The 26,196-nt window shown below is 45.5% G+C and overlaps 1 protein-coding gene across 1 annotated transcript in view; it reads right to left on the bottom strand.

Moving 5' to 3' along the window:
* Positions 1 to 22,358, bottom strand: part of FAM107B (family with sequence similarity 107 member B) — a 78,152-nt gene extending 55,794 nt beyond the window's left edge. The window contains exon 1 of the mRNA XM_070381928.1: positions 22,209 to 22,358. The gene's annotated coding sequence lies outside the window, so the exon portion shown is untranslated. The remainder of the gene's footprint in view (positions 1 to 22,208) is intronic.
* Between the last annotated feature and the right edge of the window lie 3,838 nt (positions 22,359 to 26,196).

The following is a 26,196-nucleotide window of genomic DNA, read 5'->3' as shown; positions in this document are numbered from 1 at the left end:
AGCTGGCCCAGCCCCACTCAACAGACAGCCACACTCAGGGTCTGAAGCCGGCATCTGAGCCCGACCCAGAGCAGGACTTAGGAAGAAGCCCTGACCCTGAGTAGGATGAGATTAGGACGACAAGGTCCTGCCTTGGGAATTTCCAATCAGAGATGGAAAAATGCAGTCCACGATCAAGTGACCACAGAGAAACCCAAAGATGCAGAAGTCTCTCCTGCAGGGGCGAGGTGCAGTTGGGGTCTGCTCTCTCAGCCCGGGGCGGGGGGTGGGGGTGGGGGGCACGCAAGCCCTCTGAGCCTTGCTCCCAATTCATCCCAAACAAAACTATCAAAGTGCAAGACCCTATCAGATATTAATAGCTTGTCACCTCTCCTTCTGTGGAATACAGCTCTTATCAGAAGCACAGAGAACCCAGGGCAAAGGGAACAAGAAATACGCAGGGTATGTTATCAACAGCCCCAGATGGCACCCTGGGCTCTGTTCCCTACCCCACCTACCTGTCCTCCCCCATACCCCAATGGCCAGACCTCAAACAAGACTTCCCAAAATCGTTCTCATCAGGATGACCAGTAAAAGGACACAAAGCACCCACCACCTTCTCTCCTCCTCCTTTCTTCACCAGTCCCTGCCACCAGGGTGCTACTGGGGGTGGGGCGTCGGCACCCAGGAAGCCCCAGGGAGAGAGCAGGGTCTCCTGAGGAGCTCCAGGTGAAGAGGTGCAATTAGATATGCTGCTGGTACAACCGAGTGACAATTTACAGCATTAGTGGATTGCTGCCCAAATAGGAGGAAAACCAAGAGAAAAGAATGCTGAAAAACAGAACATAATGCTAACACAGAACATTCTTCAGAGTTCAAACAAGGAGCAAAGAGATAGCAGCCAAGCTCCCTCAGTGGGGCAGGTAATAAACCTCAGGCTTACAGAGGAACCTCATGTCAAACAAAATTTTGATGGGGATTTTTTTTATGCACACAGCAAATACTTACCCGCAACTGAGGAAATATACAAAGGATGATGACATGATCTATCAGCCAGACCAGGTCACTTTGAGCGTGGATGAAGGCTCTACTAAAGTTACACTGCGCAAAGAAGACGTGGATCAAGCTGCCTACAGACAACCTAGGAGGTACCAGATGGGCTGCTCTTTTGCCATTCACTTCTGACCCTGGGTCCCTCTTTACTGGTAAGGCTCCCCTCATTCAGCAATCAGTTCCTGTGCTTACAGGAGCCCACAAACCAACAAATAAACAGAGTGAGAACCTTTATCCAGCATCCTTGGACTCCTGGCTATGGGCGACCTACTGACCCAATTCTCTGCTCTGCTGGCTGGCTCAGATTCCTGACCCAGAGTTTCACTCTCACTTCTCATCATATCCCCCCTACTTCACTTCCATCCTAAACCACTGAAAACCTTCCTTCTCTACAGAACTCATCTATGTTTCTAAGATGCTTGCCTATAGGTCCTAAACCTCAGCTCACACAGGCTGAATGTCTGCATCTCCCCAAGAATCACTGCTGAAACCTTAACTCCCAAAATGATGGTATTTGGAGGTGATGAGACCATGAGGGTGGAGCCCTCACAAATGAGATTAGTGCCCTTACAAGAAAAGACACAAAGGGGATCTCTGTTCGCCATGTGGGGATACAGCAAGATAGCCATCTGCAAAATAGGAAAAGGGCCCTCAATGAGACATCAAATCTGCCAGAAACTTGATCCTGGACTTCCAGCCTCCAGAACTGTGAGAAATACATGTCTGCTGTTAAGCTGCCTGGTCTGTGGCGTTTGTTATCACACCCGAGCTGGCTCGCAGCCACATCCACACCCTTGAGCCCAGTGGTCTCTCTGGCCCTTCATCCTCGGCTTCCTAACCCATCTCTCCAGCTACCTCTGCTTATACAACCAGCACAGCACTTCAGGTGCAGAAGGTCCATGAGAGTGGTAGGGCTGACGCAGGCACTCTGAACCTGTGGCAAACTCAAACTGGGTCCTAATGGAACTAAACTGCTTTGTTCCAGCAGGTGGGTGAAAATCGCCAGCTGTGATGTCACATGCAGACCTCAGTGTGAGGGGAGCAGACGCAGGGAGGACACTGACGTTGGTTAACCCCTACCTGCAGGCACCCTGCCAGGTGCTTTACCTGCAATCCCTGCCTAAGACTCACCTTGTAGAATCGAAAACACTGGGCTCACAAAGAGAAAAGAACTTACCTCCCAAGGTCTGTCTGACAGAAGGTTCATCTCTTTCTCAAATGCCAGTGTTAGAACCAATTGATGACAACCAACCCTTGAAAAAAAGACTTGCAGGGAATGGTGATGTGAGAAGTACATTTCCAAAATCATGGAAAGAACTCATATATTTACTCTTATATAGTCTCATTTATTTACATTGAAAGACATCATATATTTATTCAATCCATAGGAAGTAGCTTAGCCCTAGAAGTCGAAATGTGGACACCAGACAACATTAGCAAAGATAGTTCTCAGGTATTTAAATAAACACCGTGGTTTCTGTTTATGGTATAAGTAACTATTTTTTAATGTTGAACATTTTAAAGACTTCATATTAGAATGAATAAGAACATACACATCAAAAAAAAAAAAAAAAAAAAGAAAGAAAGAGTAGGATGACAGAACCATGTGAGGTTTTTCTTTAAACGTTCTGCCAGTGCAGGGGACACAGGTTTGATTCCTGGTCCTGGAAGACCCCGCATGCAGGGCAACTAAGCCCGTGTACCACAGCTACTAAGCCGGTGCTCTAGAGCCCGAGAACCACAACTACTGAAGCCCACACACCTAGAGTCCATGGTCCACAACAAGAGAAACCATGGCAATGAGAAAGCCCGGGCACCACAATGAAGAGTAGCTCCCACTTGCCACAACCAGAGAAAAGCCTGGGCAAAGCAATGAAGACTCAGCGCACACACAACACACACACAAAACACATTATTCTGTTTCTGCAATAAAATCATTGCCAACATCCTAGGATGCCAGAAACTAGGATGTTTTCTCTTTTGTTTTTGCTTGTGCTCTTTTGTGGTGGCAAGTGCCAGTCCATGGGGCCGATGGGGGTAGGCAAGGCATGTCAGAGCAAAGGAAGCTGTGCTGGATTAGCAATCAAGGGAAGAGAGGTCTGGTCCTAGGTCTACATTAAGAAGACTTGTAAGATGTTGGGGTCCTAGCTTCTCTGAGCACCAGTTTTCCATACAGGATCCCATATTCTGGAAGGCCTCGGCCCCCTTCAGAGCCTAAGGCTTACAGAGAACGGAGAGTGACAGACGAGAGGAACGGTGGGATGTGTATTTAAAGAGAGCTATAAAATGAGTCATCTGTGAGTAAAACGTAACTTATCTTCATTTAAAAAGGCATATTAACCTACATGGCGGTGGTAGAGAGAACATCTAACGTTTACAATTACTGTGAAGAGGCTACAAAAAGGCAGCATTTGCAATGAGTCAGCGCTGCGCCACGGTCCGCCGAGAAGCCCATGCAAGCAGCATCTCCCAGGCTGTCTCTGCAGGTGGCTTTGTTTCAAACACAAACGGAGAGGGGGGAGAAAAACCAGTGTTGGCTGAGCCCATCATTGCAGATTCAGCTGTATGTCTGACACAGGAAGCTCACGAAGAACTGCAATTTAGAAACAAATTCTACTCTGGGCGCCTACACAGATCGCTGCAAAGCCAACTGGGTTTTTGTTCTACAACAAACTGTTTCAGGTCACCCATGGACCAGGATACAAAACATTTCCAAGTGGAGATTTCCCGGACGTTACCAGGGTCTCCACATTTCCCTTCTCCCTCATATACTCAAGAGGATACAGACCATCTCCTCAAAACGACACATCTGCGGCACCCACACCAGGCTCTGTGAGGGCAACAAGGACAGAAACAAGGTGAGTCTTGCAGGCTTCAGAAAGGAGAAGCTAACACAACACCAACACCCTCTCCTGTTTCCAGAAGCAACGTCTCACCTCCACTGCTCCCTCTCCATCATCCTTCACACTCTTGATCCCAAAAGCAGACCTGCTCCTGATGAAATCTCTGCCATAGGACTGCCTGGAATGTGACAGAATGAGGAAGGGGAGAGAGAGGAGGAGGAGGAGGAGAAGCAAGAGATGAGGAGACTTTCAAGGAAGGAGCTTCTGCTTTCCAGGCCTGCTGCAAGGAAATGCCTTGGTGAGGTTTTCTAGAACATAAAGCTTAGGTAGTTTTTCTCTTTGTTTGTTTTTAAGAATGCTCAAAGCAACTTTTTTATCTTCCCAAACTCTTTTAAATGCTGAGTAGTCAAGTTACTTATTGTTTTCCATTGACCATATTTACATATTAGAGTTGGTGGGTTTAATATAAATCTTTAGAGTAAATGAAAGCCATGGATGGAAAGGCAATGTTTATGGGCTGTCAAGAATAATTCCTTTAATAAGGAATAATAAAGTTAAAATAACAATAGTGATAAGGGGGAGGAGAAAGGAAGAAAGAAAAGAAGAAAGGGCTAAAGTAAAAGGCAGAACCAGAGGGTGAATAAACATACCTTTTCTCTAATGAATATACAGTCATCCCCCAGTATCAGCACAGAAGGGTTCCAGGGCCAAAACAGACACCAAAGTCTAGATAAGATAATCTCTTGATCTCTAAGGCTTCCTCAAGCTCAAACCCTTTGTGACAATGCAGGGTAGTTTCTAATTTCAAATTCTAGGTTTCCAGTTGTCGGACCTTTATGATATACTGGTCACAGCTATGATTTATTTGATACCAAGATGTGCAAGATCCTTAGATGAAGCATCCATCCTCCTATACACTGTAAAATCATCTCCGGATTACTTATAATACTTGCTGCTGCTGCTGCTAAGTCGCTTCAGTCGTGTCCGACTCTGTTCGACCCCATAGATGGCAGCCCACCAGGCTCCCCAATCCCTGGGATTCTCTAGGCAAGAACACTGGAGTGGGTTGCCATTTCCTTCTTCAGTGCATGAAAGTGAAGTTGCTCAGTCATGTCCGACTCTTAGCGACCCCATGGACTGCAGCCTACCAGGCTCCTCTGTCCAGGGGATTTTCCAGGCAAGAGTACTGGAGTGGGGTGCCATTATGCAAATACTATGTAAATAGTTGTACACACAATATAGATGTTTTGCAAATAATTATCAGAATGCCACAAATTCAAGCATTTTAGAACCTCTGGAATTTATCAAAAGTTGGTTGAATCCACAGACACAGAACCTGCAGATACAGAGGGCCAACTCTATCTGAGTTCTGTGTGATCTTGGATAAATCATTGACGTCTCTAGGCCTCAGTGTCCTCCGCAGTAAAATACAGTCAATTAAAGTCCTCCATCCTGGGATGAGGATCCCATAAATGACACACAGAGAGCATTTAGCACGTGCGTAAGAAACACTCACGGGTTAGTGACTGTTAGTGTGGGGTGAGTTCCAGTTCCAAGTCAACCACTAATGAGCTGTGTGGTCTCGGGTAAGGTAGTTAACACATCTGAGTGTTGGTTTAGTCACCAAAAAAAAATGAGTCTAAATGAGATGATCTCTTGATCTCTAAGGCTTCCTCAAGCTCAAATCCTTTGTGACAACACAGGGTAGTTTCTAATTTCAAATTCTTTTAGGTTTCTAACTGTCACACCTTTATGATATACTGATCACAGCTACAATTTATTTAATACCAAGTGTCAGGTCACAGGCACAACTCCTAATCATGAGACTGTGCCTGTGGGGATCCTAGAACCTGCTTTATGAATATCCTTTTCATGCTATAGTTTCCAAGAACTATGGCTTTACCATATGGCTCATAGGGTAAAGAATTTGTCTACAATGCAGGAGACCTAGGTTCAATCCCTGGGTTGGGAAGATCCCCTGGAAAAGGAAATGGCAACCCACTTCAGTATTCTTGCCTGGAGAATGCCATGGACAGAGGAGTTTTACAGGCTACATTCCACGGAGTTGCGAAGAGTCAGACACAACTGACTAACACACTTACTTACTTACATGCTGGCAAAAGGAGAGCCTGCCTATGGCAGGAGGAAACAATGTATTTCCATCCCAGGGGCCTTCAAATGTTGGGTATGTCCCCAAATCACATTGTTATTGTTCCAGTGGCCCCTGGCAGTGATGGAACACACACATATTAAATTCATTTGCTATAACCACCCTCCTTTAAAAGGAACTCCCAACTACTTCCTGCTACACACGTCGCAATAATCCATCCTTTCCGATCTTAACAATGAAGTCGAGAGTTGCCAGCACAGGTCCATTTTTCTTCCATCTAGGCAGAACAGAAACTCAGCTATTTCAGATTTGTCATTTGCCTCCTGTATTTTTAAACTCATCAACGGCCTACATCTCTTATAAGGAAAGATGAGGCATAAATGTCCTTTTGTGTCAGGAAATTTTAGATGATTATTGAAGAAGATAATCTATCATGGTCTACACCATCATGTGGAATTCTAATTTATAAACCCATGTCATAATCTCTTAATTTTTAGGTGATGGTCAAGCACCCAAGTTAGCAAATACAGATAGAATTTCTTATGTTGCTGCTAAACAAGACTTACAATAAAATCAACCTGGCACAGTAACATGGGCTTCCTTGGGAGCTCAGCTGGTAAAGAATCTGCCTGCAATGCAGAAGACCCCAGTTCGATTGCTGGGTCGGGAAGACCCACTGGAGAAGGCACAGGCTACCCACTCCAGTATTCTTGAGCTTCCTTGGTGGCTCAGCTGGTAAAGAATCCACCTGCAATGTGGGAGACCTGGGTTCGATCCCTGGGTTGGGAAGATCCTCTGGAGAAGGAAACGGCCACACACTCCAGTATTCTGGCCTGGACAATTCCACTGACTGTATAGTCCATGGGGTCACAAAGAGTCGGACAACACTGAGTGACTTTCACTTTCACTTTTTCGCTTTCACTTTTTCACTTTCACAGTAACATTCATAAAAAATTGCGCAAATGGCAATTACCTCTAATGTCTGGAAGTATTTGCTATGCTTGGATAAAGCCAAGCCAATCATTGCTTCTCTACTGATTATCTAGCCATCCTCAAGTGGACACCCTGGCTAGTTTAAGTTTCATCTCACACTCATTAATATGTTCATTAAGACAAAAAGAATCAGCAACCTCTCATGAAATAATCAATTCAGGCAACAGTTCCTAGTGGATGCTAACAGATCCTTGGAGAAAGATTGATGAGAAAATTTACAATGAAAGGATCAACCTGCCACTACATGAACCCAGTGATTAACCTCAGCATCACCACAAGGGAGGAAACCAGATATTGTGCTGAGATTATGGGACATGAAGTGTACAACACAGTCAACAAACTAATATCACCCCCCCCAAAGCTGAACATGAATCTATGAAAATTAATAAAAGGAAACCTCATTTAAAATGGAATCAGGAGGCCAGAGGGGGAGTTCTCAGGCCCCATCACTCCAGGTCAACTGCAGACCCAAAAGGAAAAGAGATACCTTTGTATCTCCAACAGACAGAAGTTCAGTTCAGTTCAGTCGCTCTTCGTGTCCGACTCTTTGCGACCCCATGAATCGCAGCACGCCAGGCCTCCCTGTCCATCACCAACTCCCGGAGTTCACTCAGACTCAGGTCCATTGAGTCAGTGATGCCATCCAGCCATCTCATCCTCTGTCATCCCCTTCTCCTCCTGCCCCCAATCCCTCCCAGCATCAGAGTCTTTTCCAATGAGTCAACTCTTCGCATGAGGTGGCCAAAGTACTGGAGTTTCAGCTTTAGCATCAGTCTTTTTAATGAACACCCAGGGCTGATCTCCTTCAGAATGGACTGGTTGGATCTCCTTGCAGTCCAAGGGATGCTCAAGAGTCTTCTCCAACACCACAGTTCAAAAGCATCAATTCTTTGGTGCTCAGCCTTCTTCACAGGCCAACTCTCACATCCATACATGACCACAGGAAAAACCATAGCCTTGACCAGATGGACTTTTGTTGGCAAAGCAATGTCTCTGCTTTTGAACATGCTATCTAGGTTGGTCATAACTTTCCTTCCAAGGAGTAAGCGTCTTTTAATCTCATGGCTGCAGTCACCATCTGTAGTGATTTTGGAGCCCAGAAAAATAAAGTCTGACACTGTTTCCCCATCTATTTCCCATGAAGTGATGGGATCGGATGCCATGATCTTCGTTCTCTGAATGTTGAGCTTTAAGCCAACTTTTTCACTCTCCACTTTCACTTTCATCAAGAGGCTTTTGAGTTCCTCTTCACTTTCTGCCATAAGGGTGGTGTCATCTACATATCTGAGGTTATTGATATTTCTCCCAGCAATCTTGATTCCAGCTTGTGCTTCTTCCAATCCTGCGTTTCTCATGATGTACTCTGCATATAAGTTAAATAAGCAGGATGACAATATACAGCCTTGACGTACTCCTTTTCCTATTTGGAACCAGTCTGTTGTTCCATGTCCAGTTCTAACTGTTGCCTCCTGACCTGCATACAAATTTCTAAAGAGGCAGGGAGGTGGTCTGGTATTCCTATCTCTTTCAGAATTTCCCACCGTTTATTGTGATCCACACAGTCAAAGGCTTTGGCATAGTCAATAAAGCAGAAATAGATGTTTTTCTGGAACTCTCTTGCTTTTTCCATGATCCAGGGGATGTTGGCAATTTGATCTCTGGTTCCTCTGCCTTTTCTAAAACCAGCTTGAACATCAGGAAGCTCACGGTTCAAGTATTGCTGAAGCCTGGCTTGGAGAATTTTGACCATTACTTTACTAGCATGTGAGATGAGTGCAATTGTGCGGTAGTTTGAGCATTCTTTGGCATGGCCTTTCTTTAAAGGTTATTACTTTATCACCCAGCAGGAGGAAGGAAGGATTTCTCTTCGCCCAGTAACAGCGCAGCCAATGAGAGACTGTCACACGTCAGCCAATGAAAAGCAACAACACTTTGAACTCCCAGTTTCCGCCAATGGACTCTTTGTTTATAACGGCCCCCTCAACTCCCACTTCTCTACAAAAGAATGTTTCTCTTTGTTCTCTGGACATACCTATGGTTCACCGTAAGTTGCAGGTCCCAAATAGCAATTCTTTGCTGTTCCCAAATAAACTCATTTTGCTGTAAAATTAAGTGGCTGTTTTATTGTTTTATGGTGGTTCAGACGGTAAAGCGTCTGCCTACAATGTGGGAGATCCAGGTTCGATCTCTGGGTCGGGAAGATCCCCTGAATAAGGAAATGGCAACCCACTCCAGTATTCTTGCCTGGAAAATCCCATGGACGGAGGAGTTTAGTTGGCTACTGTCCATGGGGTCGCAAAGAGTCGGACATGACTGAGCGACTTCACTATCACTATCAACAAACTAACTCAAGCTTTAGTGCTAATTTCCAGGTACAGAAATACAGAGACTAGTGGAAAATGTTTAAAGAGAAAACTCTCAGTCACATCCAGGATGTGGGACATTCTATAAGACAACTGACTTGCTTCTTCAACAAAGCAATAACTTAGGGAGAACAGGATGGGGCAAAGAAGAGCTGCTCTAGAGTTGAAACTACACGAGGCATATCAAATGCAATGTGCGGGCTTTGTTCAGACCCTGGTATGAAGAAATCAACTACTAAAAGACATTCTTAAGCCAGAGGGGTAACATCAATGTGGGGAAGATGGAGAGTCCTACAAATCTCTGGGCTGCCCCACCCCTTACCTTCTGATGCTCTGAAACTGCAATTCAGCCACTTCCCAACTGAAAGGGCAGGGCCCATGAGCAGAAACTGAGCCGTAGATGGCAGGGCCATACCCTACTCTGCACAGGAAGGGAAACTTTTGGTAAGAAGGCTCAGAAGATCTTGGTTGGTAGAACAAGAGGCAGTATGTATAGTAATCTAGAGAGAAATTTACAGGCTCCTGAGCACCATTTCTGCCAACAGGATTCTAGCAGTTGTGAGCTTCATTCGAAAAGAGTAAAATTAATGCTCTGAGCAGAGAGGTCAGCATTTGAACCAAGCAGGATACCTGTGTAATGGGAGAGAAGGAAACAAGATGAACACCCAAGTGGTAATGCAGATTTTGCATTCTTGAACAAGACTCCACCCTAGCAGCTACTCCCTGTAGAGTTTCGGTTTTGTGTAGTTTGCAGGTCCTTTTTTTTTTCCAAATAATTGAGATATATGGGACTTCCCTGGCGGTCCAGTGGTTAGAGCTCTGTGTTTCCACCGCAGGGGGCATAAGTTCAATCCCTGGTCAGTGCACTAAGATTCTGCAAGCCACACTGTGTGGCCAAATAATAATTATTGTATTATTATTATTGAGGTAGAAGGTACATAAACTGCTCCAACCATTTATACCTCCTACAATTTAAATTTTATTCGGTTTGGCTGTCCAGTACCACATCCCCTCTCAAGGATACTGCCAGTCGGAAGCAATCCTGGAATGCAAACAGAAACAAGTGGGAGCCTGTTTCCAGCTTCTGAGCTCTGTGTGCTGGTAGCCTGCACAGCTGAAGCAAGCTGTCTAGCCAGGGCAGAGTGAAGTTAAACAGTGCAATGGCAACTAAAGACCAGGCTTCTTTACTGCATTTTTTAAAGTCTCTCCCTCTGCTCCCAAATCCTAACACTCTCTTCTAGCTGAAGTCATGAGAGTTTTTTTTAACCTGCCACTCCTTGGAATGGCCCAGTGAGTCTGCAACAATGGTTGTCCCCATCTGCTAAGTTTTCAAGATCTGGCATTTCACTGGTTAATTGTTTTTAAGAAGAGTACAGTCCCCTCTGGTTTTAATGGCAGGAAGAGATGATTGTAACACAGATTCAAAGACAATCTTTTTAGATCAAAATTTAATCCTGTTGAATTTTTACTATTAAGATAAGGTTTTCTAAAAAAAAAAAGTCATCTTTCTTTGCTATTTTGAGCTAGTAAACTGGAACTATAACTTAAAATCCCTAAAAATGAAAGCTATACTACACTTACAGAGTTAGTTTAAAGATGCTATAATTCCATTTTAAAAAGTTAAGAAGCTGTGACATCAGTAAAAAGTGCCTTACCAGAAACCAAGGGCAGAATCTTATGCAAAGTTAGTCTTTAGTCCAATGAGGTTATCACTTATGGCTAAATTATATAACTAGCTCTTAACAAGCTACTTGATAACCTTTTAAAAAATAAGTATAGACAGAAAGATATGAAGTGTTTAAAACTCTTCTCAAAACTTTCAGCCATCTGTGATGTACAAAGAACTCCTCTGCAATGGGGAAGACAAAATCCTCCAGTATGAACTATATGCGAATTGGAGAAAATACTGTTTAAACACAGAATTGTTACCCCAAGGGGAAAATATATCAATATAAACATATAATGATATAAACATTTTGAAAAATGCATGATGCCTAATTAAATTCCACCCATTAATAAGGTAACAGCCTTGGGAAACTTCATACCCAAAAAACCGCCCTTCTGGTAAACATAATATTGAAGACACAACTCAAACACACAAGCTCTGCCTAATGACATGATTATGTGTTTTTAATTTGGTGCCATCCTCACATCATATCTAAGAAAGTTCCTTCAAAAATGGATCACTTTAAGACATCATTTCCATGCAAGGATGCCCATATTAAAATACAGAATACATGTCCTCCTTAAAACTACAGTTTTAGATTGACCTGGCAAGTGCATTATTCCCCCTGGGATTCCAAGCCCTTCCTAAGGCTAAGAAGTCAGAAGTTTCATCAACACAGCTAAGTGACTGTGGAGTCGTGGCCAACAGGAGGCAAGGCTGAAGTCTGATCCCAGCTCTTAGAACCTGGGGCGAGCTTTTTCATCTCTCTAGGCTTACTTCTCCTCCTTTGTAAAACACTAACACTAATGGTACCTCCCTTGTGGCGTTTCTTGGAAGACCACAGAATATAATGAACAAAACCACACCTGGCACAATCAGAAAGGCGTGCCATCATCACGTTTATCATCATCTGAAGACCCATCACCACAGAAATCATTCTCATCAGCACTGAGCACCTCTTTCTGACCAAGGCAAAGAATGGTCCTTAAGACCAGATGTGTTGTGCCATGATGGATAAGCCTCAGAAACTCTTGGTTAAATGAACAAAACTGGACACAAAAGGTCACGTGTATGATTCTCTGTGTAGGAAATTTCTAGAAAAGGCATAACCTTCGAGACAGAAGATCAATGGTCGCCTGAAACTAGGGATGGAAACAGGAAGTGACTACAGAGTCAAAAACTGGATGGAGTGACGGCTGCTCAACTGTACAAACTTACTAATTACGGAACTGTACACTTATCACGGGGGAACTGAATGGTATATAACTGACACCCCGATAAGGCTGCAATGAAAAAAAAAGAGAGAGACATGTTTTTAGTGCACAGGTCCTTTCTCACCAATCTACTCTGATAGTAAATTCAGATACTTTGCTGAGCACAGCAAAACAGCTGAGAATGCAAGGTTGGGGCAAGGACCAGACCTGGATCCTAATCCTGACGGCTTCATCTTACAGCCAACTTGTTACTTCTCTAACCCTCAGTTTCCACATCTGTGAAATGGGAAGCCTAAAATGGCATTCATTTCAGAGGCTGTTTGTGTGCATTGATAATCCTCTCCCAAGTCTCCCAGATCAATAAACGGTGTCAGCCTTCACCCCGGGGCTGAGGCTAAACACAGACGTGTCGCTCGTGACTTCTCTCCTCTCCTGTTATCAGCTCCAAACCATGATCAAGTCCTGATGGCTCTATCTTCAAAATATTTCAGGATCCATCCAACCACTTTTCACCAGCTCTATCCCAGTTCCCAGGACTCACAGAAACTTCCCACGGGTCCTCTGGCCTCCACTCTGGCCTTTGCAATCATGGCTACAGGGCGATATTTACAAAACACAAGGCTGATCTCCTCCACTTCCTGCTCAGGACCCTCCCCTGTCCCCAGTGGCCTGCAAGCCTACCTGATGATTGCCTCCAGCCCCTGGGTTGTTATCTGTACTTGCTTTTGCACAGACAGATGCAGGCCTACCTCTGCTCCTGCCCCTTGACCTGATTTCTTTATAGCACCAACAGGGCTCTGAAGCACATCATCCATGTCTGCCTTATACTCTGTCTTCCTACTAGAAGAGAAGCCCCATGTATGCAGAATTTTGCCCCTCCCATCCACACTCTCCAGAGTCTGGCACAGGGTCTGGCATGGAGAAAAATTCACTAAGCATTTCCTGAAGGAATAAAGAGCTCTCATAAAGTACTTAGCACAACACCTGCCAGGTAGGAAGTGCTCAAGAACTGTTAGTTGGTAATAATGAAAATATTTATTATAATTACATTTCACAGATGAGAATATGGAAGCCCTCCTAGGTTAACTGCCTAAGCCAGTCAGATGCTAAGTCTGACAGGGTAGTACATGTCCATGGTGACTCCCTCCACAAGCACAGAATAACTGATGCTCCCTCACTCCCATCCCACAGCAGGAACACAAAGCGTGATGCAGCCGGTCCTGCTCTCCCTTCTGTGCCCTGCCTCCCCTCCCCTTCAAAGAGTCACCTGATCCTAGGGGATGGCCGCCATGATATTGAACCCCTGAGCAGCCCCAGGAACGACGACTGATCATCCTGAGTGTGCCAGTAGGTAAACTGAAGACAGGCTTCCACCTCTCCCTCAAGACCACTCTAAGAAGTAGGCAAGGCTGATTATCTTCATATAGATGAGGAAGTAGAAAAAAGAGAAATAAATGACCTGCTAGGAAACCATTAATGGTGAACTTGGGCCAAGGATTCTGAACATTTTAAAACACCAGGCCTCTCTCTTTCCAACACACTGCACTACTCTGGGCATCTGGGAAAAAACAAAAGGAAGACAAAGAACCCTGACCACAGCTTTACCTCTTTTAAATGACATGACAATGTACAGGAACAGAACGTTCAAAAGAAAGTGCGTCTATACGTGTGTGTTTCTGACTCTTTGTGACCCCATGGACTGGAGCCCACCAGGCTCTTCTGTCTATGGGGTTCTGGAGGCAAGAACACTGGAGTGGGTTGCCATTTCATTCTCCAAGGGATCTTGCTGACTCAAGGATCCAACTCGCGTCTCCTGGATCTCCTGCACTGACAGGCAGATTCTTTACCACTGAGCCACCTAGAAAGCCCCCTTCTATCCTAGATCTGATAGATAGAGTGCCTGAAGAACTATGGAATGAGGTTCATGACATTGTACAGGAGACAGGGATCAAGACCATACCCATGGAAAAGAAATGCAAAAAAGCAAAATGGCTGTCTGGGGAGGCCTTACAAATAGCTGTGAAAAGAAGAGAAGTGAAAAGCAAAGGAGAAACAGAAAGATATAAGCATCTGAATGCAGAGTTCCAAAGAACAGCAAGAAGAGATAAGAAAGCCTTCCTCAACGATCAATGCAAAGAAATAGAGGAAAATAACAGAATGGGAAAGACTAGAGATCTCTTCAAGAAAATTAGAGATATCAAGGGAACATTTCATGCAAAGATGGGCTCGATAAAGGACAGAAATGGTATGGACCTAACAGAAGCAGAAGATATTAAGAAGAGGTGGCAAGAATACACAGAAGAACTATACAAAAAAGAGCTTCACGACCCAAATAGTCACGATGGTGTGATCACTGACCTAGAGCCAGACATTCTGGAATGTGAAGTCAAGTGGGCCTTAGAAAGCATCACTATGAACAAACCTAGTGGAGGTGATGGAATTCCAGTTGAGCTCTTTCAAATCCTGAAAGATGATGCTGTGAAAGTGCTACACTCAATATGCCAGCAAATTTGGAAAACTCAGCAGTGGCCACAGGACTGGAAAAGGTCAGTTTTCATTCCAATCCCGAAGAAAGGCAATGCCAAAGAATGCTCAAACTACTGCACAATTGCACTCATCTCACATGCTAGTAAAGAAATGCTCAAAATTCTCCAAGCCAGGCTTCAGCATTACATGAACCGTGAACTTCCTGGTGTTCAAGCTGGTTTTAGAAAAGGCAGAGGAACCAGAAATCAAATTGCAAATATCCGCTGGATCATGGAAAAAGCAACAGAGTTCCAGAAAAACATCTATTTCTGCTTTATTGACTATGCCAAAGCCTTTGACTGTGTGGATCACAATAAACTGTAGAAAATTCTGAAAGAGATGGGAATACCAGACCACCTGACCTGCCTCTTGAGAAATCTGTATGCAGGTCAGGAAGCAACAGTTAGAACTGGACATGGAACAACAGACTGGTTCCAAATAGGAAAAGGAGTACGTCAAGGCTGTATATTGTCACCCTGCTTATTTAACTTATATGCAGAGTACATCATGAGAAACGCAGGACTGGAAGAAGCACAAGCTGGAATCAAGATTGCCGGGAGAAATATCAATAACCTCAGATATGCAGATGACACCACCCTTACGGCAGAAAGTGAAGAGGAACTCAAAAGCCTCTTGATGAAAGTGAAAGTGGAGAGTGAAAAAGTTGGCTTAAAGCTCAACATTCAGAAAACAAAGATCATGGCATCCAGTCCCACCACTTCATGGGAAATAGATAGGGAAACAGTGTCAGACTTTATTTTGGGGGGCTCCAAAATACTGCAGATGGTGACTGCAGCCATGAGATTAAAAGACGCTTACTCTTTGGAAGCAAAGTTATGACCAACCTAGATAGCATATTCAAAAGCAGAGACATTACTTTGCCAACAAAGGTCCGTCTAGTCAAGGCTATGGTTTTTCCTGTGGTCATGTATGGATGTGAGAGTTGGCCTGTGAAGAAAGCTGAGTGGTGAAGAATTGATGCTTTTGAACTGTGGTGTTGGAGAAGACTCTTGAGAGTCCCTTGGACTGCAAGGAGATCCAACCAGTCCATTGGGAAGGAGATCAGCCCTGGGATTTCTTTGGAAGGAATGATGCTGAAGCTGAAACTCCAGTACTTTGGCCACCTCATTCGAAGAGTTGACTCATTGGAAAAGACTCTGATGCTGGGAGGGATTGGGGGCAGGAGGAGAAGGGGACGACAGAGGATGAGATGGCTGGATGGCATCACTGACTTGATGGACGTGAGTCTCAGTGAACTCCGGGAGTTGGTGATGGACAGGGAGGCCTGGTGTGCTGTGATTCATAGGGTCACAAAGAGTCGGACACGACTGAGGGACTGAAATGACTGAACTGATACATATCCACAATGGCATTAACTTCCTCCAGCACAAGGACATGTTCATACCTGTCCATGAGACACCCAGAAACAACTGATTATTTATACTGCAGGAGTTCATAACATGACTGCATGGTTTTGTAAACTGATGAGCATGGATCACACCCAGATGCCTGAAAAACCAGAATGAAATGTGAGTTTAACTTGAATGCTCACCGAGTGCACTCTGGGTTACATATACTAACAATGACACAGAAAAGCTGACACCATGGGATCACAGCCTCTCTCCTAGACATGTGAATATGACACTTTACAAAGGGTGCCAGAATCTGTGTCCAAGAATAGAATAAATATTTCTAATAGCAAATAAATATTTCTAATAGCAAAGCCGGGTTATCTTTAAAACACTCCTGAAGGCGTGAAGGCATCCCGAAAGGTCAGATGAAAAGGGATCAAGTCTTTCACCCCTCACCTCCTCTCACTGGTGTCCCTCATCAGCATCTTGGCACCACTGCTGTCACCAAAAATCTGTGCACAATGATACAAGACCCTAAACACCCATGGCCAGCCATGTCTCATGGACTGGGTTTTAGGGCTTCAGGCCCTTGAGGTAGATCTTACCAAGTGCATCTCACAATCAAGAGCACTAGAGCTCCCAGGGGCTCCGTGACTTGTGGAGCTCATGAAACTGGGTGGGTGGGTGTGTGTGTGTGTGTGTGTGTGTGTTTTAGTTGCTCAGTCATGTCGGACTCTTTGCAACCCTATGGACTGTAGCCTGCTCCTCTGTCCATGAGGATTCTCCAGACAAGAATACTGGAGTGGGTTGCCATGCCCTCCTCCAGGGGATCTTCCTAACCCAGCGTCTCCCGCATTGCGGGCAGATTCTTTACCATCTGAACCATCAGGGAAGCCCAGAATTCTGGAGTGGGTAGCCTATCCCTTCCCCAGCTTTTCTTCCTGATCTAGGAATTAAACCAGGGTCTCCTGCATTGCAGGCGGATTCTTTAGTAGCTGAGCTACCTGGTTCTAACTCAGATGTGTCTGGCTTCAAAGCTCCAAACCATTCCCCTACAGCACATTCATTAACATGCCCCATTCCCCAATTCCACTCCTCTCACTCAGGGTTGGTACCAAGCAGGGCTGTACCCCATAGATGCTTCACTATAATACCCTTGGCATTGACAACAGAAAGGAGAACAGAGAACAAGGTGAGAAAATCCTCCAGACAACACATACCTACAACCCACCAGGATTTGGACAGCTGGTCTACCTGCACTGTTTTGTTGGTTTTTTTTTTTTTACCCCTATCTTTTGCCTAGGTTCTACAATCCTTCATTTAAGACTTCTCCATGAAACAATTGCTAAGGTTTTATAATTCAGGAGCATATCCAGGAATAGCACTGCAGACAGCCCATACATAGGTCATGCTGTTTTCACGGCTCTGAGGGTGGAGGGAGCTTTTTTTTCACACTGTCTATAAGGAACATCACTGTCACCAAACTATGCCTCCTTCCCATCTCCCCAAGCACACGAGGAACAGACTACGGCTACTGCTTTACAGTTGCTCTAACCAGCTGCTTGACCTTAAATGCAACCCTTGGTAGAACAGCAGAGTTCACAGAAGAGTTCACTCATGTCAAAGCCACAGTCCTTCTTTTTTTGCATCGCTCCCCGTTTTTCTTCCTACAGCTCAACTGAGTCTGAAAGGTCTTCTTAAGTAAGTCCTCCCACAATTTCCCCACAAACCCCTCTCTTATATTTTCAATAGTAACAGAACCTTGGGTGGGCACAGATGTAGTTGGTCCTGCCTCCCCCCACCACATAACACTAGCTCTCAGGTCCTCAGAATCCCTCGGACCTGCTGGGACACCTTGTCCCCAACTGGCCTGCAGGTATACTGTCAACGAGAACATTAAGAACAAGACCTTGGTTTCCCAGTCCCTCCTCAATTTTACAACAGAAAGTGCCCCAAACCCTCAACCAAATTCTAGACACAAGTGAACAGTCTTCCAAATTGATTCCACCAAGCTCCTATCACCAAGCTCTCAGCCTTGAGTGAATCACACTCAGTTCCCACCATGCCTCTCACCCCAGACACTTCAAACACAGTTCAGAAACTCAATCCCACAGCCTGAGCTGGGATTTACACCATTCTTTTTGAGATACCTTAATTCACAAAGATTCTCTTCCCTTCTCTTAACATCATGGTCATTGAACACAATGTTTGCGCGATTTTATGCAATTCTTTAAATATTTTCCTCTCCTACCCTGCCAAGTGGACAGGGGCCCAATGGGACTTATCAACTGCAGTATGCCCAATGCAAGGGCAGTGCCAGCACATGGGAAGAGCTAAGAAAATGTGTGTTCAATGAAGGAATGAATAGAAAACAAAGCATGCCCAATCAGCCTTAGAAATAGCCTCTTGTCCATTCACCAGGACTAAGTGGCAGCTAACCAATGATTTTCTCTCTTTTACTGACAGGGTCCTGGAATCAGCAGCATCAGATGCAATAAAAGCGTGAATCCTTTTCAGCGGAGTTCCCTGGGTACAGTGCATAAGGAAAGGTTTACAGTTCAGATGGATGGGGCCCAGCACATCTTGCACGAGAAGGAGAAAGGGAGAAACTGGTTTGTTTCACAAACGAAGGGCAAAACTAGGCCAAGCTTGGACAAGGAAATGACGTGAGGAAATGCAATGAAGTCTCCTCAGGTCATTCCAGCACTAAGTGGCCCCGGGCTGTGCACACAGTCTCCTCTGTTGCACAGTTCTCTCCCTGCACAACGGGAGCCCAAAGTGAGATGCAAAAACGGGTCAATGCTCACAGCTACTTTCTCCAGACTTAAAAAAGGCTGACAAGTTCCTATCTCTCAAGATACCCGGGGACTTCAAAAATGCCTCAAATCTAGACCTCACCCAACAAAACCTCCTGGCCCCTTTTCTCCAAACATGTTCACAGAGAATTCTGGAAGGAAAGGGCAGACAGGACATTAAGAAGATGAAGCCCTATGAGACTTCCCTGGCAGTCCAGTGGTTAAGACTTTGCCTTCCAATGCAAGGGTACAGACTGGATCCCTGGCCAGGGAGCTAAGATCCAACATGCCTCATGGCTAAAAAACCAAAACATAAACAGAAGCAATATTGTAACAAATTCAACAAAGACTTTAAAAATGGTCCACATTAAAAAAAAAAATCTTAAAAAAATATGAAGCCATATTGTTAACCTACTATGTTCCCTCTTTTTAAAGAAGTCTTCCACACCTTAACTACTCCCCTCAAAATCAGTAAAAACTCTTTTCCACCTCTGTGACATTTTAAACAATGAAGAAATCAAAGGAATGAATGAACGAATGACCACATACACATCCTACCACATACAGCTCAGGAACCAGACTTCTCAGAGCACTTCTCTCAAATTCAAACCAAGCCTACTTTTAAACATGTCAGGAATGGAATCTCCAGGCCACAGGGATAGGCCATCACAAACAGCCATACGAGTCTGTAACCCTGGACCACTTCCAAACTTTTCTCTCCTCCCTGTGAGGCAACAGAACTTTTAAGAGCAAAGCGACTCAACTCTGACCTCACATCCAGCTTGGTTGTGCTGCTCGGACTGTTCCAGGTCACAGGAGGGTTGAAAAATAAGACTGAGAGATTCTGATAGTCCCTGTTTTAGTTTCTTTTGACTTCTGGATGGAGAAAGGTACCGTTATCACAACAGGTCACAAACTTGACACTCACAGGTCACTGTTGTTGACCTTCTGTGTCTACGGGTATTGGTTGTAGGACCCCTGAGGACATCAAAATCCACAGATGCTCACGTCCCCAAATAAAATGGTGCAGTACGATGAATACCGTTGGCCCTCTGCATCTTGGGGTTTGGCACCTGCAGATTCAATCCTCGATTGGTTGACTGTGGGGATGTGAAACTCAGGGGTTTGGAGAGTCAACTGTACTGCATTGTAAACCCCCAAACACACATGCAGAGTAAGGAGCCCCATGTTAGAAACGGGAACAAAGACAGCACCTGACAGCACGTAACCACGACTTCCTTCTCGTACATTTTTGTAACTTCAAAAAACATTGCATCATCCTAATCATCAATCTAGCACTTCTGAACAGTCAATTCCAAGACCTCTTTGTAAATTTTCATATTGGAGAAATTAAATGTTGGAAAATTTTACAAGTGGAAAATAAAAGTATATAAAGACAAAAACATTCAGTGGCCAAATGTGCGGTTTGAACGCCTTTTTTGTTTTTGTTTTTTCCCAGAACACAGGCACTTCAAAACTACTCTCTACACTCACAGGAAAATCCTTCTTGTTTTACTTTCCCAGTGTAAGGTCTTTTAGAAGCAAACATGTCACCAGCTACAAAACCATGGCTATTCCTGGTTCTACAAAAAGAGTTCCTTTCTGTTACAATTTTTCATGGATCTTAGAACAGTTTTATTTTCTTTAACATTTTAAAAAATGAAAGGTTGCTTTTATTTTTTTAAAAAGTCAACCCCAAACTATTCCTGAAATCCAAGGAACAGAGTACATTAAATGCTTTCATCAGTCTGTTCTTTACTATTTAAGTGGAACTTGCATTGTTTTTTCCTACTTCTTCCCTCCCCCTTCTGCACAGGTGGTTATTTGCAAGGCTATAAGGAAATATATTTCAAACAATTTGTTGGCAAAACACCATTGTGGACTAAGGTTATTAGAGATCATATTTTAGACCGATGGTAGTGGTCAAGATTAATAATCAGTAACTCCTTCATTCACATTCACAGACACACACACACACACACACACACACACGCACGCACGCACACGCACTTCACACCAGGGTTGCCAAGCCATAAATGAAGCAAACACGCCTTTATTCTAGGGGATGTCTGGGTGGTTGGGTACATGAGTGACTTTTTTTCCCCTGTTTCTTTTCAATTTGTTAATAAACATATATAATTTTACACCTAAAAGCTTTAAACTGGGAACTACTAGCACTAAGAAATCTCTAGACATGCACCTCAGATACTATCTCAACTTAAAGCAATTTGTACAGCTGAAATCTCCAACGTGATGAAAAGGGGACATGGTCCGAGGAGAAACTAAGTATCTGTTGGCAAGTTAAAAATATAAAGCCTAACAGGTTTTATTCCAATTTTCTATATTTGTCTTGAATATCACACTCATTCTCATCAAAGAACTTTGCTCTACTGTCAATTGACTCAAGTCTTCCAGCGAAAGGCAGGAAGATCTGTATCTTAAACTACAGAGAAGATCTGCTATTTATCCTCTACGGGATTCCTCTTCATATTTCAGGACTGTTACCATCCCCTATACAGCTCGTCAAAACTTGGCCAGAGGCATCCACGCTATCCCAGAGGGGACCCGAAGATGCTCGGGGGAGGAGTTAATGAGAATCAAAATTTTAGGACTCCTTGGGTACAGACGCCACCCAACATACTGGGTTCACTGGAGCAGTAGGAGCGGAGCAGAGAGGAGGCAGAAATGGAAAAGTTACTTGTAGGCTCGTTGGGAAACAGTGCCCTGATCACCTTTCAACCAGCGGGGCAACCCCCCCGCGGCCCCTCCTTTGTTTGCCCAGGCGGAGAGGCTCCTCGGCGGCAAGGGCTGCTAGGGGCGAGCCGGGCGCCCTGGGCTCGGCATCTGGCCGCGCGCGGCGCAGCCAGTGGGCAGCGCATCCCTCCAAGCAGGGTCTCTCCATTTTCAGGGCCGGGGAAGCAACAATAAGCTGAGCGGAGCGGCCGCCCAGGCTCGCCGCACTGGCGGCGCCCCCCGTATCTCCTGCACCCCCGGGTACCGGGGACTCCCCGCACGCGGCCCCTGCCACGCCCCGACCCCGCACGCCGGACCCGTCCCCTGCACCGCGCGGGGTGGCCGGGGCTCCCCGGAAGCCCACCGCCCTGCGCACCGTAACCCCCCAACCCCCGCACGCAAGGACCCCCGCCCCAGCGCCAGCCGCGAGGAGGGGAAGCCTGGCGGCCCTTCCCACTGGGAAAGCCTCGCGCCGGGGGGTCAGAGCAGGGTGGGCGGCCGTGCCGTAGCCCTGGCGGGCACCCCGCCTCCCCTCAGCCCCCAGTCTTTGTGTGCAAAGTAAGTGCTGGAGGCGAACCCACCTCGGCGCGCGCACAAAGGCGCGCGGCTCCCTTCCCGGCGCTCGCTCCGGGTGTCTGCGGCGGCACCCAGCGGCCCAGCAGCTGAGAGCGGCCCGGGCGGCGGTTCTGAAGGCGGCGGCTACCCGTCCGGCGCTGGGCGGCTCTTTCACACCCCGCGGCCCGGCGCGTCCAAATTAAGCGGCGGGGCGGGGCGGGGGCGGGGCGAGATTGCCGAGGCCACGCCCTCGGACACGCCCCGCCGCGCTGGCTGGAGCTCCGCGCTCCGGACCGTGGCCCACTAGGGCTACACCGGGGAAAAGTCAGCGGGTTTGGTTCCGGAGGTTTTCCTTCTGTGGTTTTAGTTTGGTTCGCTTTGGGAACTCTCGAAGGAGAGAGAATACTGTTTTGGAACAAAAAACTGAGTATCACCAGATGAGAGAAATGGGAAATTAAATTACGCACACACACACCCCACCACCACTACCACCACCCCCGCAAGCACAAGCACTCTGGAGTGTTTGGCTGCTGTTGTCTGGCTTCAAACTTCCCCGTTAAAATCCTGCCAACACGTGTCCAGAGAAAACTCAAAGGGACAGGGAATCAGATTTGTTTTGTAACTGTACATATTTACTGGCCAACCAGGGCCTGAAACCCAGAGACCGGGTAATTTGTTCAGACTCCTCCTCCTCACTCATGAAAGGGTATTTAAATTTATAGGAAAGGAGAAAAAGCTTTGTTTTGCCTTTTTTTTTTTTTCCCCTCTCAGGTTTTCATTTTTCTCAGCTCTCAGAGCAAATTGTTTTCTGCCCAACCTTAAGACTCTTAGATTACAATCTACCTGAATCACAGAAGGTTAAAAAAAAAAAAAAGTGGGGGAGGTATCTGTTTCAGGGTAACAAACAATAAAGACAACAGGTAATGGGTTTTAGATAAAAAGCTTTTTAATTTTCTTGGCTGCAGATGAATAAACACTTATTTATGGGCAAACCTTTCTGACTGAAACAGCTTGGGTCATGATCACACAAAAAAGTCATATCAATTATGGGTTTTGGTAAACCAGTTGGGACTTCCCAGGTGACTTAGGGGTAAAGAATCCACCTGCCAATGCAGGAGACTCAAGTTCCATCCCTGGGTTGGGAAGATCCCCTGGTGAAGGAAATGGCAACCCTCTCCAGTATTCTTCATCAGGGTAATCCCGTGGGCAGAGGAGCCTGGCGGGTTACAGTCCATGGGGTTGCAAAGAGCCTTGTACACGACTTAGCAACTGAGCACACGAACGAATGACTTCCTCCAAAGACGCTCTGAAGTCACAACACTTTAGAGTCTGGTCATCCCTAGGCCCTGAAGCCCGCTAGGGGGTGGGATCACCTGCCACAGGATTTAGAGAGACAGTGTCTTCCAAGCCCCAAAATTCACCTGTGTGAACTTTATCCACTCTGTTCCCCACAAGTCTTACTTCTCTCCCATTCTTGGGCTGTGTTGGCTCTGCTCTTGACAATGGATCCACCAGTCACCAAACCAGAATCTGGGATCCGGCCTAGATTTTCCCCACTCCCCACATGGGAGTCAGCTCTACATGATGCCTTGATGGCTTTCCCTGCCCCCATCCCACTGGTTTTGCCACAGTTGGCCTTTGGGGTCTGTCACCACCCTGTAGCAGTAGCCTCCCAATATCCCCAGCCTCCCATCTCACACATGCTTTTCCTCCAGATTGCTTCCCCAGTGAACTTTCAAAGCTCTAATCTACTCTTAAAACCTTTAGCTAGTGGGAAGCTACTATATAGCACAGGGAGCTCAGCTCCGTGCTTTCTGATGATCTAGAGGGGAGAGATGGGAAGGGTGGGAGCAAGGCTCAAGAGGGAGGGGATATATATATATATATAGAAATAAAAAATATATATATGTAGAAACAAAAACATCGTAATGCAATTACATTCCAATTAAAAATAAATAAAATAAAAAATCCTTTAAAGGATGTTCAATTCCTACTACATGACCCAGTTCAAGTTCCTTCACACAGTACCCCATAGAGCAACACATTTTTTGATATCACCTTGATGACCTTCCTGGGGTCTTTCTACTTCCCCCAAACACATACCCATGGCTCCACTCTGCCAGAGTGCTGTATTTGCTAAATGGCCCTATTTTGTGACTATGAGGACTGCATGAAAGAATCAGTCACCTGCTGGCTTTTCTACACACCTCCCCTTTGCCTAGCACACCTCCCCACCCCAACCCCCAAGAACTCCTCTCCTCTCTGAAACCCAAGTTCCTCTGAGAAGACTTCCTAACTTGCTCAAACTGAATGGACTTTTTCTGCCTCTCCGTACCTAGTATGACCTTATAATTAGTGCATGAATTATAAATATGCGCCCTCCTTGAGCAGAGTTTATACTTGATAGATATACATATCTTCACAGATATACATAGCCTCCTGCTTAACCTAGTGTCTGGCATATAAGAAATATTAGGTACTGAATTATGTCTTCCCCAAATTCGTATTTGAAACCCAAACCCCTAATGTGACTATATCTGGAGATAGGGCCTTTAGGAAGGTTAAATGAGGTCATTAGAGGGGGAAACTAACCCAGTAAGACTGGTGACCTTATAAGAAAAGGAAGAGATACCCGAGGTCTCTCTGTCTGTGTGTGTGTGTGTGTGTGCGCACACGTGTGCACACACACACACACACACACACATACATAGAGGCCATGAGAGAACACAGCCAGAAGGCAGTCATTCGCAAGCCAGAAAGAGCTTCACCAGAGATCAACCCTGCCAGCACCTTGATCTTGGACTTCCAGGCTCCAGAACTGTGAGAAATAAGTGTCTGTGGTTTAAGCCATTGTTACGGCAGCCTGAGCAGAAGGATGCCTTAAATTTTAGACTCTAACCCTGGAAAAGCACTGACCCACCAGTGAGTCTATAACGTCCCCTCAAAGCAGCCTGGACAAACGTTGATGATGCCAGGACAATGGACAGAGTGTCTAGATGTGATAAGTGACCACATAGCCTCGTCCCTGCCCTGGAGAGAAACAGAAACATGCAGCTTATTCCCTAGACTGGGGTGTTAATGTCCAGAAGCTCTCAGCCTCTTCCTTACCTTTGTATCAAGAACCATTACTTCTTCTAAACCAAAAACAATAAGAGGCGATCAAATATTTACTTTGCACTTCTTGAGTCAAAGCTTTATTAAAAGATAGGATGCCAATACTCATTCATTAAGTCTATGGTTTGGGGCTTCTATTATATTTCACATTCCTGAGAATCTTAAGGAGATCTTAATTCAGATAGGATCAAATATCCAATTTGGCTTGGCACCCCTGGAGTCACTGTGGGTGGAACCCAGAAATAAGAACTTAAAGGTTATGGACTAGGACTTCCCTGGTGGTACAGCGGATGAGAATCCACCTGTCAGTGCAAGGGACGTGGGCTGCATCCCTAGTCGGGAAAGATTCCACATGCCTCAGAGTAACTAAGCCTTCGTGCCAGCAACTACTGCACCTAAAGTCTATGCTCCAGAACAAGAGAAGCCTCCACAACGAAAAGCCCACACACCACAAAGAAGAGCAGCCCCCACTCACTGCAACTAGGGAAAGCTGGCACCCAGCAACAAAGACCCAGAGCAACCAAAAAGAAATAACTTTTTTTTAATTTTAAAAAGGTTATGGACTAGAGTGTTGGGGGCTTCCCAGGTCGCAATCACCTGCAAGTAAGACAAAGGTTTGATCCCTGGGTCGAGAAGATCCCCTGGAGAAGGAAATGGCAACCCGCTCCAGTATTCTTACCTGGGAAACCCCATGGACAGAGGAGCCTGGCGGGCTACAGTCCATGTGATCGCACAGATTCAGACACGACAGAGCAACTTGGCATGCACACACAAACGCAGTGTGATATTTATGCTTGAATCCACAGCCTCTATCAACAGCACTTGGACCATATTCAGGAGGTGACAGGTGTTTGTCCAGTAAATAGCCTGGACTTTCAGGGCACAACTAGACTTCCCAGG

The sequence above is a fragment of the Bos mutus genome, chromosome 13, assembly GCF_027580195.1.
Source record: "Bos mutus isolate GX-2022 chromosome 13, NWIPB_WYAK_1.1, whole genome shotgun sequence".
Classification (NCBI taxonomy): domain Eukaryota; kingdom Metazoa; phylum Chordata; class Mammalia; order Artiodactyla; family Bovidae; genus Bos; species Bos mutus.
The sequence above is the reverse complement of the archived record's forward strand: the minus strand, read 5'-3'. Positions and strand labels throughout refer to the sequence as shown.